We start from the raw sequence: 16,500 nt of genomic DNA, 5'->3' as shown, positions 1-16,500 counted from the left end.
CTTGACCAGGTGTTTCTATCAATAATAATTAGTTTAAACAGTGGACACCAGTAAGGTGTCTATTCAGCTTTTATTAATTTATTCTTAAATATTTATTTATTTGAAAGGCAGAGTTACAGAGAGGGTGAGGCAGAGAGAGAGAGGTCTTCCATCCGCTGTTTTACTTCCCAATTGGCTTCAGTGGCCAGAGCTGCACCAATCTGAAGCCAGGAACCAGGAGCTTCTTCTGGGTCTCCCTCGCAGATGTAGGAGCCCAAGACTTGCGCCATCTTCTCCTGCTTTCCCAGGCAATAGCAGAGAGCTGGATCAGAAGTGGAGCAGCTGGGACTTAAACCAGTGACCATATGGGATGTCAGCACTACAGGTGGCAGCTTTACCCGCTACGCCACAGCATTGGGCTTCTATTCAGTTTTTATTTTTTTTTTTTATTTTTTATTTTTTTTGACAGTCTCACAAAAATTTTATTTTTATATATAAACAACTCTCTGGCAAAAATAGGGAGGGAGAATTTATTGAGCCCTTAAAGGAGTGTGGGGAGCAACTGAGACTAGACTAAGTTACTGGAATTAAGACTTATTCTATGCATCTGCTCTCCCACAATATGGCGCTGGGAGAGGAGCAAACAGCTTCTACCCAGCTGCCTCCAGTTCAACCAATAACCTGCAGGAGCTGATCCTGCTCCTGATTGGAGGAGAGCAGCGTGCTCGGCGTGTGGGTAGCAGAGTTGGGATTGGTGGAAGAGGACTATAAAAGAGGAGAGAGACGGCACGGTGTTGGGGGCTGGTTGGAGAGTTCGCTGCTTCGTTCTTCCTCATTTCTCTCTACTCATTCTTGCTTTGGAAGTTCGCTGTTTGCTTATTCTTACTTCACTATAGAAAAGACTTGTAACAGGGGAACAACAAGCGTCCGGTCCTGTGCGGCTCCTCCGCGTGCGGAGGAGCAGCAAAGGAGGATTTAATATTCCGCATCGTTAAAGTATCTGGAAAAGTCCCTCATGAACTGATAAATGCCATTGTTCATCATGTTCTCCTCCTCCTTGTGTGCTGAAAGAATAGCGCACACCTCTTGTAACTTCCGGTGCTTCTCTGTGTATTCTTCTTCTGCCATCTGAAGTTGTGGAAGCTGATCAACTAGCTCATCTTCTTTTTCTCTACTAATTTGTGCTTTCTTAACAAATATCTCCTCATATTTTGTTAGCTCCTCTATTAGCATTTTTTCATTTGTAATAAATTCTGCTTCTTCTTCTCTTAATTCTACTGTAAGTTTGTCGATCTGTGCCACAAATTCCTCGATCTCCTTTTCTCTAAGAGTGGTCTCTCGAAATAATTGAGCTCGTCTGCATTCTGCTCGCTCAAGTTTTTCTGCAAGTTCTTGTACCTCTGCCCTTGCTTTGACTCTCCAGCGCGCATGCTTTTTTCTCAAACAAGCTATTTTCCACTGTGTTATGATACATCTCTGACTTTCTCTTTCCAGGTTTTCACTTAGGAGTTTTACTTGTTTCCGGTATGTTTCTTTTGTTGTTTGATGAAGTTCTCGGAGGGTGACGAGTCCTTCTTCTTCATATTTCTGATGTCTACCTTCCTTTGTGCTATGAAGTTTTCTTTCTGAGCAATGAATGCCAGTTGTTTCTGATTCTCATCATAGATCTTCCATTTGTATACAAAAACTTTATCCTCCTCACTTAAGACAATCTTCAACTGTCTCATCAGAGTCTGCAGTTTCTCTCGTAGATCTCTGTTCTCTGATTGCACCCTGAGTCGTTTCTCAGTCAGCTGTTATATCTTTTGCAGATATTCAGTTTTCTCAATATTGGATATACTGTCCAGCTTCTCCTTGTGAGTTGTGAATAAACGCATTTTGTCCTCTAGCATCTTGCAGGATTTCTTCCTCATTTTAAAATGAGGAAGTAAATGTTTTTTTTTTCCCTCTTGGAAGCCCCTCTCTATGTCACTCTGACTGGAGGTCTTTTACTCTAATAAATCTTTCTAAATCTCAGAAAAAAAAAAAAAGACAGTAAAAAATGAGAAAATCACACATTTAAAAAGTAAATATAGTTGAAATTGTGAATCAGGTATAAAATGAGCCTGGTTAATAAACTGATGTGCTTTGAATTTGTTGAAGTATTGATATTTCAGTATAAAAAGATGTAGCATATATAACAACTATCGAGAGAAGTTGAAAAATGTTTTTTGACAAATCCAAGTTTACACTCTGAAGTTGATCAGGAGTGAAAATGTAAAGCGTGTATTAAAACCAGTATTATGCCCAGTATTGAAAACCAGTTAGTAGTGGGAGAACACCTAAATTCTTAATCTAAAAGCATCATTGAAGTGAAAACTTCAAATTGGTCCACACCTATCTTTTTAAGACCGGAAACGCATGTTTGCAAGCAACAATACAAAAAAATATTCATGAGAAGGGGCAGACACTGTGGTGTCACAGGCATCTCAAGTGAACACCAGTTTGAGTCCTGGCTGCTTTGCTTCTGATTCATCTCCCTGCTAATGTCCTGAGAAAAGAGTAGAAGATGGCCCAAGTGTTTGGAGTCCCTGAATCCCACATGGGAGACCTGGAGGAAGCTCCTGGCTTCAGCGTGGCCCAGCCCTGGCTGTTGCAGCCATCTGGGACGTGAACCAGGAGATGGAAGATGGATATTCTCTCTCCCCTTTCCAGCCCATCCCCCATCTCTGTAACTCTGACTTTCAAATAAATGCATAAATCTTAAAAGAATGTTCATGAGGAATGCATATTCTCTGAAAATTTTGAAAACATTCCTGTTGTCAATAATTTTTTTTAAGATTTATTTATTTTTTATTTGAAAGTCAGAGTTACACAGAAAGAGAAGGAAAAGGAGAGAGAGAGGTTTTCATCTGCTGGTTCATTCCCCAATTGGTCACAACTGCTGGAGATGTGCTGATCTGAAGCCAGGAGCCAGGAGCTTCCTCGGGGTCTCCCACGCGGGTGCAGGGGTCCAAGCATTTGGGCCATCTTCTACTGCTTTCCCAGGCCATAGCAGAGAGCTGGATTGGTAATGGAGCAGCCGGGTCTTAAACTGGCGCCCATATGGATGCCGACACTGCAAGCGGTGGCTTTACCAGTTATGCCACAGCGCCGGCCCCTCAATAATTTTTAAATAAAAAATTGATGTATTTGTTAATTCTGTGTAGTATAGAAGTTCATTTTCAAAAACAGATGAAATTCTTTTTAAGATTTTTTTTGACAGGCAGAGTTTAGACAGTATGAGAGAGAGACAGAAAGAAAGGTCTTCCTTTCTGTTGGTTCACCCCACAAATGGCCGCTACAGCCGGCGCACTGCACCGATCCGAGGCCAGGAGCCAGGTGCTTGCTCCTGGTCTCCCATGCTGGCGCAGGGCCCAAGCACTTGGGCCATCCTCCACTGCCCTCCCGGGCCACAGCAGAGAGCTGGACTGGAAGAGGAGCAACTGGGACAGTATCTGGTGCCCCAACCAGGACTAGAACCGGGGTGCCGGCGCCGCAGGCGGAGGATTAGCCAAGTGAGCCGCAATGCCGGCCAATAGATGAAATTCTGTCTTTAGCTGCAAATGGTACAAATGATAGTCTTTTTTTTTTTTTTTAATTCTGTAATCATTTGGGATCCCTAAATATGCAAAAGCTTTGAACAGGAGGGTCCATAAAGGAACCTGGGTTGTTATGACATCCAGTTAAGTCTACCTGGGAACGCCTCTGAGATATTCACACCAGGAACAGTAGCCACTGACTTGTCAGTCATGTTGCCATATTCGTGTTCTCATTGCCCTCACTTGTCACCATGTTCTGATAACTTAGTCTCCAGAATTTGTTCTCCAGCTGAGATGCATCATTTACTGGCTCCTGGAGATGAGGCCCTATCACTGAAACTTTAGTATGAGCCTCTTTACTCTGATTTTGAAGAGCAAATTCTTTCTTCCACAGCCCAACAATACCTCCATTGCTTTTAGATATTAGATTCTACTTTCGCCCAGGCTTTGAACTGCCTTCCCTTCATCCCACGTTCTCTCTCTTGAACCCTCTTTCTTCACCTTTTCCACTTCATTCTTGTTATTTTACGGGTCTGCCTTTGGGTATTCGCAGCCACATTTGGGTGAGCTAAGTCAGGTAATTCACATTTGGCAGCTCCCCCGTTGTCCGATCTGCTACCTCCACATTTGTTCTCTTGGTTCAGGCCAGATCTGTCACTTCCACTGTGCTGTCGGATTCATCTGTGCTGTGAGAATCAGCTCCATCTCTTGGGCCCATTCCATATCCTTGGGCAGGTTGTTTGGTGATCGGCCCATCTGAAAGTCTGCCTCCCTTTCCCCTTTCTTCACATGGCTTTTTCCAATCTTCATTCCTGAGGCGATTGCCTTTCTGGTGTTCTCTCAGTTGTTTTCCCTTCGTCCTGAGTTGTTGACCAAGTTTTCTTCTTACTCCTTTTTTCCTGAGTGTCATGAGTGACTATGTTTCCTCTTTCTGTGAACCATGCCAGCGCTGGGAATCAGTGTGTTCTTGTGGTCCTCTTAGGACTCTTTTTGAAGATTTATTTTATTTACTTGAAAGGCAGAGTTACAGAGAAAGGTAGGACACAGAGAGATTCCATCTGCTGGTTCATTCCCCAAATGGCTGCAATGACTGGAGCTGAGTCTATCTGAAGCCAGGAGCCAGGAGCTACTTCTGGGTCTCCCACATGGGTGCAGAGGCCCAAAGACTTGGGCCGTCTTCTGCTACTTTCTCAGGCCATAGCAGAGAGCTGGATCGGTAGTGGAGCAGCCAGGACTAGAACCAGTGCCCATATGGGATTCTGGCACTTCAGGCCAGGGCTTTAACCTGCTGTGCCACAGCCCTAACCCTTCTGGGACTCTCTATGTGGCCATTTAACTGTTTTGTTGGAGTTGTTCTGGACCACAGCCTAAGTTGGTCCCCAGGATCCTGAATGCTACTTGTCCTAATGTCTTTTTTCTTGTTCTCTGCTGCCATCAGCACTTCAAATGATCCCATTCATCTTCAAGTAACTTGTCAAATTGATTGTTGACCACACAACTGAAGCCTTTCTGTAGGTGTCTAAGCATGATGGTGGCTTGCAGGACATTCTTGTATGGATTGCAGTGGGTAGCACTGAGCCAAGATATACTGCTTCAACTCTTTTTCTTTTCTTTTCTTTTTTTTTTTTTTTTTAGATATTTTATTTATTTATTTGAGAGATAGAGTTACAGACAGAGGGAGAGACAGAAAAATCTTCCCTTCTGCTGGTTCACTCCCCAAATGGCTGCATCGGCCAGAGCTGTGCTGATCCGAAGCCGGGAACCAGGAGCTTCTTCCGGGTCTGCCACCTGGGTACAGGGGCCCAAGGACTTGGACCATCTTCTCCTGCTTTCCCAGGCCATAGCAGAGTGCCAGATCAGAAGTGGAGCAGCTGGGACTTGAACCAGCACCGCAGATGGAGGATTAACCTCCTGCACCAGAGTGCTGGCCCCTGGCTTCAGTTCTTCTCACAGGATCAGATACTCATGTATTTGACTATTCCCCTTGATCTTTGGAGCATCCTGACTGACATAGTTATCTTGACAGAAAAGTGTTCCCTCCCTTTATTTATTTATTTATTTATTTATTTAATTTTTTTTTTTTTGAATAATAAAGTGTTCTTTGTGCTCAGACCAGGAGCCTTAAGCACCTCTTAAGTCTTAAGGGCCTCTGTAAATTTGTTAATTTTCTTCATTTTGTTCTTTTTGGCCTTCTTCCATAGCCTCGTGAGCTGCTTTTACTTTTGGTAATGGATCTTGGCTTTCTACCTCCTCTTTTCTTCCAGGGTAGCTGTCACTGCCTGGGACTTCCAGCCAACCTTACAAGCCAGGCACCCCAGGTAGTCAGACTTCCTTGTAGGTTTCATTCACACAACCTCGAGGACTGCAGAAACCACCACTGCTTTTTTTTTTTTTTAAAGATTAATTTATTTATTTGAAAGTCAGAGTTATACAGAGAGAGAAGGAGAGGCAGAGAGAGAACGAGGTCTGTCTATCCGCTGGTTCACTCCCCAGTTGGCTGCAACAGCCGGAGCTGTGCCGATCCGAAGCTGGGAACCAGGAGCTTCTTCCAGGTCTGCCACCTGGGTACAGGGGCCCAAGGACTTGGACCATCCTCCGCTGCTTTCCCAGGCCATAGCAGAGAGCTGGATCAGAAGTGGAGCAGCCAGGACTCAAACTGGTGTCCATAGGGGATGCCGACACTGCGGGCAGTGGCTTCACCTGCTACTCCACAGCGCCAGCCCCCACCAATGCTTTTGCTTGTTGTAGGGTGGTGGGGTCCCATTGAATGCCTTGAGGTGGTCCAGGGCCTGCTTGGTCTTGTGAGAGAACGTGCTTTGCATGATTAGACAAACAATGTGGCTTGAAGAGATAGGGACCATAGGATGGGTTAGTTGTTCATCAGCTTGTAGAGGAAGGCCAAGTACTTCAGTTTATTTCTGTAGAAATTTCCAGAAATTTTGATACCTTAGCAGTACAGGGCCTCCAGCTTCTTGCCCCGTAGTGCCTGCTTGGCAGTGATAGCCATCAGATGGACCAAGAGACCTCTCTGGCCACCCAGCAACAGACTTGTCCTTCCACCAAAGAAGCCAGAAAAGCATTTTTAAGGCAGGGCCTGGAGCACTTGCAGGCTAATGTGACCCTTGCCTATTTTTATAAGTAAAGCATTAGTGCATCATGGTCATACCCACGTGGTTATGTCCAGCCCGTGTGCTTTTGTGCTGTAGAGACAGAATTGAGTAGTGTTAATAGAGACTGTTCCTCAAAACCTAAAATATTTACTGTGTAGCTTTTTACTGAACAAGGTTTGCTGACCTCAGTTATAATGCATGTAAAGTAGTTCACAGGATCTCCAGGATGGGCAGAGGACCATGAACAACCTCGTCAGGAAAGGCAGTTCTGTCCAGAACAAGCCCCACTTCGATTTCTGACCGCACTTTGCAGTTGTGGTACCCTAGGATGGGCTCAGAAGTTCTTCCAGAGCTGCCTTAGGAGAGCTTATGTCGACGTCCGTGGTTGTCCTGTGATCTAGTTTGCCTACAGGGTTACTGCATCACCTTACTTTTCCTTCTGCCTCTGTGAATCATCTGGGTATGCATCATTGGTGGAACCTAGACCACAGATACACACTCTGACAACTGCAAGGGAGTCTGAGCAAGGTTGTTTTTTGTTTTCTTAAAATTTTTAAAAGATTTTATTTATTTGAAAGGCAGACTTACATATATATAGAGAGAGAGACAGAGAGATCTTCCATCTGCTGGTTCCCTACCCCAAAATGGCCACAATGGCCAGGGCTGGGATGGATTAGGCAAAACCAGGAGCCAGGAGCAAAACCAGGAGCTTCATCTGTGTCTCCTATGTGGGTGCATGGGCCTTCCTCTGCTGTTTTCTCAGGTGAGTTAGCCGGGAGCTGGATTGGAAGTGGAGCAGCCAAGACCAGGACCAGCCCCCATGTGGGATGCCTGCATTGTGGGTGGTAGCTTAATGCCTCACACGACAGTGTTAGTCCCTCTTCTTAAAATTTTTTTAAAATTTTATTTTAAACACAGAGACACTCATGCACACATCCACACAAGGAGACATCATGCGTTTGCAGACGTCCTCCCCAGATGCCCACAAGAGGTTGGATTGGGCCAGCTGTGTTCAGGTCCAGAAATCAATCTAGGTGTCCCACAAGAGTAGTAAGGACCTCACTCGTTGAGCCATCACTTCTGCCTCCCAGGGAAGCTGACCCTGAGCTCCAACCTGGGTGCTTTGATATGGGATGCAAATATCCCAGGCGGTGCTTTAACTGAGGTGCCAAATCCCTGGTTGGCTGGTTGCTTGCTTCCTTCCTTTCTTTCCTTTGTACTAGAGCTAAGTCACCTAGGAGATGTGTTAGAATGGTCACTGAGTGCGTCCACCAGCAGTGTTTGCCATGAAAAGTTATCAGTGACCTTCAGTTTTCTTGTAGCATCCAGGTTATATAGCTTACTATTTTCCTCCTCCCCCTTTCCTGCTTATATACAAGACACAAAGAAAAAACAACTGAGATAGTTAAATTTGCCAGAAAAAGTATTCTGTGTTGCAGAAGTTGTAAAGAATTAAACCTGCTACAACACCACTCATGCTGGAAATAAACAAGGAGACTTCATGGATCAGAACGAGATAGCTTCCTTCTCTGAGAGCAGCAAATACTAAGAATATAAGAATATTAGCATGGTAGCATTGGTTGCCTCTTCCCAGGTCCTACAGGGTGATCTGATGGGCCTATTTAGTAACCTGAAATGCAGTGAGTTGTGTCACAGGTAAAGAACACAGGGCTGATATGAGCTGTGAATGGTCTGAGATTTTAATCTTCTCGCTAACGCTAATGAGTTAGTCTTTCCTTTTTTTAGGTTTATTCATTTATTTGAAAGGTGGGAGTGGGGGCCTTCCATCCACTGGTTCACTCCCCAGTTGTTTGCAATAGCTGGAGCTGTACTGATCTGAAGGCAGGAGCCAGGAGCTTCTTCCAGGTCTCCCACATGGGTGCAGGGGCCCAAGGACTCGGGCCATTCTCCAGTGCTTTCCCAGGCCACAGCAGAGGGCTGGCCTGGAAGAGGGGCAACCAGGACAGAATCCGGCACCCCAACCAGGACTAGAACCCGGTGTGCCGGCACCGCAAGGCGGAGGATTAGCCTAGTGAGCTGTGGCACCGGTTCTCAAGTGACATCTTTTTTTTTTTTAACTTTTATTTAACAAATATAAATTTCCAAAGTACAGCTTATGGATTACAGTGGCTCCCCCGCCCCCCCCATAACTTTCCTCCCACCCGCAACCCTCCCATCTCCCGCTCCCTCTCCCATTCCATTCTCAAGTGACATCTTAACCTCTGTGCCAAGTGCCCATCCCTAATGAATCTTTTGTAATGAATTCTAAGCATTTGTATCACATGCAGACACTCTGCCAAGGTTGTTTGCTGTAGCAACACTCTTGTAAATAGCTTGGAACAAAGGACAGTCAGTACCTTGCTTGCAATAGGTGCAGAAATGAGTAAGACCCATGGAAACTTGCTCAGCTTGAGCTGAGGATTTGACACCTTTTACTGCAAGCAGCAAGCAAAGGAGTGCCGTCCTCAGGGAGCGGGGAGTCCCACAGTAGTCACCAGTGGTTGCTTGCGGTCTTCAGCTGTTTTGGGTTTGGCTGAGGGAACACCACAGACTGGGTACGTTGTATGTGAGGTCCTCAAAAAGTTTTTGAAAAAATGCAAATTATCTTTTAATTCAATTTTACCATGCACTTAAAATATTTTAAAAATTTATTTGGCAGGTGGAGAGGTAGATTGAGACCTCCCATCTCTGGTTCGCTCTGCAAATGCCTGGAGCAACTGTGGATGGGCAGGGTTGAAGAGAGGATCCCTGAACTCAACCCGTGTTTCCATGTGGGTGGCAGAGACTCACTTGAGCCATCATTGCTGTCTGCTAAGGTCAGCATTGATGGAAAGTTGGAATCGGAAGCTACATTGGGTATCCTAACTGCTGAGCTAAATGCATGTTCCTCCTGTGAGCTTTAGAATAAACATTAGTAAAGAAAATAAATTTATTTCTTGCAGTTCTAGAGGCTGAGAAATCCAAGGTTGATGGGCTTTGATCTGGCAAGGATTTTCTTGCTGTGTCATCCCATGGTGGATACTGACAGGACGAGAGAACATATGCCTGCCAGAGAATAAGGGTGGGAGAGCTGAGTTAGCTTTCAAAATAAGTTCACTGAACAACAACTAACCCACTCCTCTGATGATGATGTTACTCATTCATATGGGTACTTCCCTAATAGCCTGATGATGACATCCTACTGGACCCCTTCTCCTAACAAGGGTGTAAGAATCTTGTCTTTGGAATATTATTAGGTCTCCCTTGGATGACCTTTCCTTCCTTTTATTTTTTTCCCAAGATTTATTTGTTTGAAAGGCAGAGTTACAGAGAGAGAAGGATACACACATACACACACACAAAAACCACACAAACACACACACACACACATCTTCCATCTGCTGGTTTACTTTTCGAATTTCCACGATGGCCAGGCCTAGGCCAGGTCGAAGCCAGGAGGTAGAAGCTTCTTCCAGGTCTCCCACATGTGTGGCAGGGGCCCAGTGACTTGGGCCATTTTCAGTTACTTTCCCAGGCACATTAGCTGGGAGCTGAATCAGAAGTGGAGCAGCCAGGACTCTAGCCTGAACAGAATATGAGTAGCCAGTGCTGTAAGCAATGGCTTAACTCCTAAGAGGAGCCAGCTGTTTCAGTGACCTTTTCACAAAAGATGGCTATCAGACAAGAATTGCGACTTTATCTGGAAACTACTTTGCATTTTATTATATTTCTTTTCAAAAAAGTTTTATTTATTTATTTATTTGAAAGAGTTATGGACAGAGAGAGGGAGGGAGAGAAGGGGCGAGAGAGAGAAAGGGCGGGGGAGGGAGAGAGAGAGAGAGAGGTCTTCCATCCACTGAAACACAATAGCTGGAGCCAGGCTGATCCGAAGCCAGGACCTTCTTTCAAATGTCCCACATGGGTGCAGGGGCCCAAGGACTTGGGCTATCTTTACTGCTTTCCCAGGTCAATACCAGAGACTTGGATCAGAAGTAGAACAGCTGAGACATGAACCGGCACCAATATGGGATGCTGGCACCACAGGCAGAGGTGTAAGCTACTACGCCACAGAGCTGGCCCCTCCCTGGCGGTCTTAACTTTGTCTAGCTGGTTGGCTATTCCCTGCCCAGGTACCATTTCCAACCTTCTCCATGCTCCCTCTTTCCCTAATTATGTTGTTAGGTAGGAAGTCAGTTATGAGTTTATGTGTGTGTGACATAAAGGCCTAAAGAGAAGACATCTATGTCCAGCATATGTTGCATCTCAAGGTCATCCAGATGGTGTTTCAGGGGCAGCCCGGTATTCACCACCTGCTCTGCCCTGACCTCAGGTGCAGCCCAGTATCTGCATTTCAAATACCCTGCTCCTGATCCCAATTCTCTAGGGGGTCCTGCCCACCCTTCCTCCTGTCTGATAACATTTGCATTCATAAAGTCCTTTGTTTCAGACCTTCAGGAGAAAACTCAGATAGAAGTTTTTCTATTTACATCCAAAAAGCCCTTTTTTCCAAGGGGAACAGAGGTGGGGAAGCAAGACCCATCTCCTTAAAACACCCCCCCACCCCCCCACCCCACCTCAACCGGACTGCGAGCTCAGCCCTTGGCCTCTTTGCTGAGTCGCCCGCCTGGTCTGGCCAGGTGTAATCTCTCCACCCAACCATGTAACCTTGACCCCCCCTTCCCCCCCAGTCCAAGTGACTGGGCACCCTCTCAGGCTCTGTCTGGAGAGGTGCCCATCCATCCTAACGGATGTCCCTTCCCTAATAAACCTTGCTATTTTATCTCCCACTACTCTCTGTCTCACGCCTGAATTCTTTCTTGCATGAAGACAAGAACCCTGCAATTTCTCCGGTAACAATGTCACAAGGCAATTGTGTCTCTTGTTTGACATGTGAAATAGAAACCACAGAAGGACAGAGCATTCAGCTCCCAGCTAGTCTGTAAACCTACCTGCATTTATACTCATTCTTGGTGGCTTCCTGCTACTTAAGGGAAACAAATACTCCTTTCCCTGCTGCTTTCTTTGCATTGGTGGTTCTAGACTTCCTACCAGAGCGTCATTGCAGCATGATGATAGGGGAGTGGGTTTTAGAGACTGTGCTTAGAGTGCGTACCAAGCTTTCTTCCCTTTTTGCTTTAAAGCCTGGCTTAAATTTATTATGTGTTTGAGAGAAGATGACCTCCATTTCGCCTCCATTGCCCACTCCGCGTCACTTGGCTCCACCCAATGTTTGTCAAAGCCTCTTAGTCTAAATCACTTCATATTGCAGCTGTGTTTAGGTTCTTACTTTCCTTCTCAAGACATTTGTTCACGTTTTTCATAAGCTAATAAAACTAACCAGCACAAACCTCTCCCAGCCTTTGCATCTGACTGCATCAACAGTCCCTCCATCCCCTGCCCCCATCCACACTTCCAGCGTTTCTTTCCCTGCTATACTCCACAATCCTTTGTATTGTGTCTGGGCACCCATCTGCTCCATTGACATGACTTTCACTAAGGTTTTACTTGACACTTGGAGTCTGTTTACTCCCTCTCCTCCTCCCCTCTCCCCCTTGATGCTTCTGTAAGGAGTCAGTGGTATGAGAATATAGTTCTGGTCCTGCTGCTTTTCATTCTTTTGTTGTTTACTATATCCTCAGAAATACATCCTTGCAAGACAAAGACTGAAAAAAGCCTTTGTTTTGGTTCCAGGATTGATTCAGGATCAGTTCTCTTTTGTGATTGTAGAAAATGGCCTGGGAGTTTTGCAACTGGCACCTGTTCTCCTTTTTTTCCCTTATAATTTTTAGCTTTACCACTTTGAAAATTACCACAGAACAAAAATAGTAAAATCATTCATTCTACCATCCAAAATAATTATGAATAAATATGTCATGTAGTTTTACAAAATAGAATCAAAGAGAATGTAATATTTACTGCCTTAGCAGAAAATCATTCTTTGTTTTCTAGGGATCAGATTGCCTTTCTGGGAAGGATATGTCAGAATGCTAGCTAGTGTTTGAAACTTACATATGTCTTGTTAGACATGTTGTATAAAATAGGAAGAAGAGTTCTTCCTCTTTTTTCAAGAAATAGGATTTCTTCTGGTTGTTTGAAAATGACTTTTTTCAGTTCTTTAGGGTTGAGTCCGTTGGCTTTCTTTTCTTTAACGTTTCATTCTTTAAGGTAATGTTCATTTGTTAGGAATGTTTGGAGACTTGTTGGAGGCTCAGGTCTGGCCAGGTTTTGTAAGCCATTGGTATTTTCAGGCAAGGTGCACATCTGGTCTATATGTGATGATGCTCCTAGGCTAGCCAGTGTCGTACATTGAAGGAAAATACAAGTCATGGTGAATAGTACCCTCCTAACTACAGAAATTGTGTGTTGAGTTTCAAAGATCTCCAGGCATGTCATGAGGAGGCGCCTCTGGAGGTGCTGTCTTCCCTGTCTTTCTCAGTCTGTGCTACATAAGAAGGAGTTGGAAAGCTTTCATTCAGACCATTGGGTTCTGTGTCTATGAAAGTACTCCACAAAGTCTGTGAAGAAACGGAATTAAAATATGCATTTATTTTGGTGCCAAAAAGTTAAAACCCACACATCATTTATTTTCTTTAGTAATATGCATTTCCATTAACTTTTTTATTTATTTGAAAGAGACTTGGGGAGAGAAAGACACATACTGAGACAGAAACAGAGTGCCGGACAGAGGAGAGTCGTAGAACTGCCACTGCCGTCTGCTGGCTCACTCCCCAAAGGCCTGGAGTCCAGGCTGAGGTTGTGACATTGGGTCTCTCCTGTGGGTAGAAGGAACCCAAGAACCTGAGCCATCACTGTTGCCTCCCAGGGTGCACATTATCAGAAAGCCAGAATCCTACGTGGAGCCAGGATTCCAGCCCAGGCACTGCCACATGGGTTGCAGGTGTCTTAACTGATAACCATTAGGCCAAATGCCTCCCTCTGGCCTAGTACTTTTTAGCATGAAAATGCAATGTATTTGAGAAGGATAAGGAAAAAGTGTAATATTTTGAGCATATTTGATAAATATGAAATTTTCTATTAATATTCAAAGTTTTAAAATTCAGACATAATTTTAACCTATCCAAATCTGCACTTTTATAATTACTTTTAAAAGGTCAGTAAGAAAGATGATTTTTTCAGACCTATAAGTTGAAAAACAGCCTTTGTTCTGCTAGCTCATTATTTGGAAAAATCACAGGCTGATACAAGTAATTTTCCTCTAAAAAATAAAAAAGTTCAAGATATAAAACCGTAAATGCTTGCAGAAACTAATAATCTGCTTCAGAGACCGCTATGCATTTTCTGAGAACGGAAAAGTTTATGGAGACTGCATTGCTTAGTATTAGTGCTTAAAATATCTTTCTTTTTGAAGCAGAGCCAGAAAATCCTACTTAATTGTTGAGTTTACCTCAGCTTGGACTTTGCATGATTGTTATGTTTTTCATTGAGTATTAAAATATAGCAAAAATAATTTGTATTTTTAAGCATTGGGTTTTTGAAGCTTAAGTATAACTAGTCAACTTGAACAATATTTATTCATTCCTCAGAACAGCATCTGTGCTGCTTTTGTTTTCTGTCATTAAACCCAATAAAGCACTATACCCATTTAGTACAACAATAACAAGAAAATTGGAATTTGAGTTTCAAAGGGTTTTTGAACTATCCTTTCCAGGTGGACTCCTCAGTGTCTCCTTGAGAACTGTGATGTAAAGGAAATGCTTTACCCAGAATTTTTGCTGGTACTGACCCTAGGCACCCTGTGGTCTTGCTGAGATGTGCATTTACTCTTCCTCTGGCAGTATGATTTGTTTCTGAGAAATACGAGGGTAATTTAAAAAGTTTGTTTGAAAATGGAATTCAAAGATAAGTATTTTGGGCAAAAGAATGTTTGAAAGCTACCCATAGTTTTTTTTTTTTTTTTTTTTTAAGTTTTATTGGCAGAATGACACACAGAGAAGAAAAATATATCTGCCATCTGCTGGCTCATTTCACAGATGCCCACAACAGCCAGGACTGGGTCAGGTTGAAGCCAGGAACCTGGAACTCCTCCGGATCTCCCATGTGCCTGGTGGGGATAGAAGTACTTGAGCCACCTTCTTCTGTCTCCTGGGGTGCACAGTTAGCAAGAAGCTGAATTGGTAGGCTTTCTGGATAGGGGATGCTCGTGTCCCAGGAGGCTGTATATAACTCATTCTACCACAATAGCTGCCCCAATCGTTTCCCATGAGCTGTCTGAAGTCATCCTGTAGAAGAAACCATCCTTGAGAAACAATGAGTGTTTAGCCCTTCTCTGTAAAGTTTGTAAGCAGTTCTGACCTATCTTTGGTGTATAACTTACTTACTAGAACAGTATTATTTACTTACTAAAATGGTAGACTCTGAGCTAGTTCTTAATATGTTTACAAAGAGTTTATGATACTATAAGAAAAATGTTTATTAAGATAATGAAGCAAGAACATCGGTATTGTGGCATTACAGGTTAAGCTGCTGTTTGCAATACTTGTCATCCCATACTGGAACACTGATTTGAGTTCTGGCTACCTCACTTCTGATCCAGTTCCCTGCTAATGCACCTGAGAAGGCAGTGGATGTTGGCCCAAGTACTTTGGTCTCTGCACCCACGTGGGAGACCCAGATGCAGTTTTTGGCTCCTGGCTTTGGCATGGCCCAAGCCCTAACTGTTGTAGCCATTTGAACCAGTGGATGGAAGATCTCTTTCTCTCTCTCCCTCTCTGCCATTCTGCCTTTCAAACATAAATAAATAAGATGGATCTTAAAGAAAAATTAAGCAAAAGGATATAATTTTATATATGAGAGTTTTTCAGTCTATGGAAAATGCCTATTATGGAATAACTGCATGGATTTCAAAATGTTTTGCACCACAATAAACTTATTTTTTTTTTTTAAATAAATGTTTCTTATATATCTAAGAAAGAGGGGAGGAGAGAGATTGAGAGTACTCTCACCTGCTGGCTCACTCCTCAAATGTCTGCAACGCCTAGAGCTTGGCTCAGCCTGGAATCAGGTACCAGGAACTCAGTCCAGGTCTCCCGCATGAATAACAGGAAGCCAGTTATTTGAGTCATCACTGGGCTCTGCATTTGAGCTGCCTCCTGAGCTCTGCATTAGTGGGAAACCGGAGTCAGGAGTCAGAACCAGGAACGGAACCCAAGCACTCTAGTATGTGATGTGGGTATCCTATCCACTAGGCTAGGTGCTCCCTAAGCTTACCCTGTAATTCAGTTTTCCATGAATTTTTTTGAGTATTAGTATTTTTTTGAGTATATACTATTGTTATAAAATTGTTTTTAGAGGAAAGACTGGGAGTAAAAATGTCAAGATACTATTGAAATCCACATTTTTTTATATTTTGATGCATGTGCGTTATAAAATTTTGGACATATAAACACTCACATGTGTGTCTTGTAATTTCTTTTCCTCCAGAACAACTGTCATTTGGCACAGGTATTGCTGAGATTCAGAAGACTTGATTTAGGTGTAGATTTTTACCTCAAAGAAAGTGATTTGAAGTAATTTTTTTCAACCTCTAGACAATAGCTTTAACATTTAGTAATGGAAGTTATTATATAAATTACCATCCAAATATGTCTATGAGTGAATAAGCTTTTAGCACATACCGTTTTGTTAGGGAGAGTGAAAGAAAGAGTTTAAGGCATAGTCTGTGCTGTCTGGAACCTTGTGACCTGGTGGAGAAGAGTCTGTAAATTGTAGCAGACTTAGTCTGTAAAGCAGTTAAAACCAAATGGCTGAGTAGGATGTGATTAAATGCCAAAATTCGCTCTAAGTACTCTCAGAGTTCAAATTAAAGGAGATTCATCCCAAGCTGAAGTGCTGGGAATGACCCAGTGGTAGAA

At 43.6% G+C, this 16,500-nt stretch overlaps 1 protein-coding gene and 1 pseudogene across 15 annotated transcripts in view; one reads left to right on the top strand and one right to left on the bottom strand.

Moving 5' to 3' along the window:
• Positions 1-16,500, top strand: part of PCCA (propionyl-CoA carboxylase subunit alpha) — a 438,870-nt gene that overhangs the window by 67,610 nt on the left and 354,760 nt on the right. The gene's annotated exons all lie outside the window — the stretch shown is intronic.
• Positions 5,672-10,781, bottom strand: LOC138843667 (large ribosomal subunit protein uL13-like; annotated as a pseudogene).

The sequence above is a fragment of the Oryctolagus cuniculus genome, chromosome 9 (genome assembly GCF_964237555.1).
Source record: "Oryctolagus cuniculus chromosome 9, mOryCun1.1, whole genome shotgun sequence".
In the NCBI taxonomy this organism is placed as follows: Eukaryota; Metazoa; Chordata; class Mammalia; order Lagomorpha; family Leporidae; genus Oryctolagus; species Oryctolagus cuniculus.
Note: the sequence above shows the minus strand (reverse complement) of the source record. Positions and strands in the feature narration are given on the sequence as shown.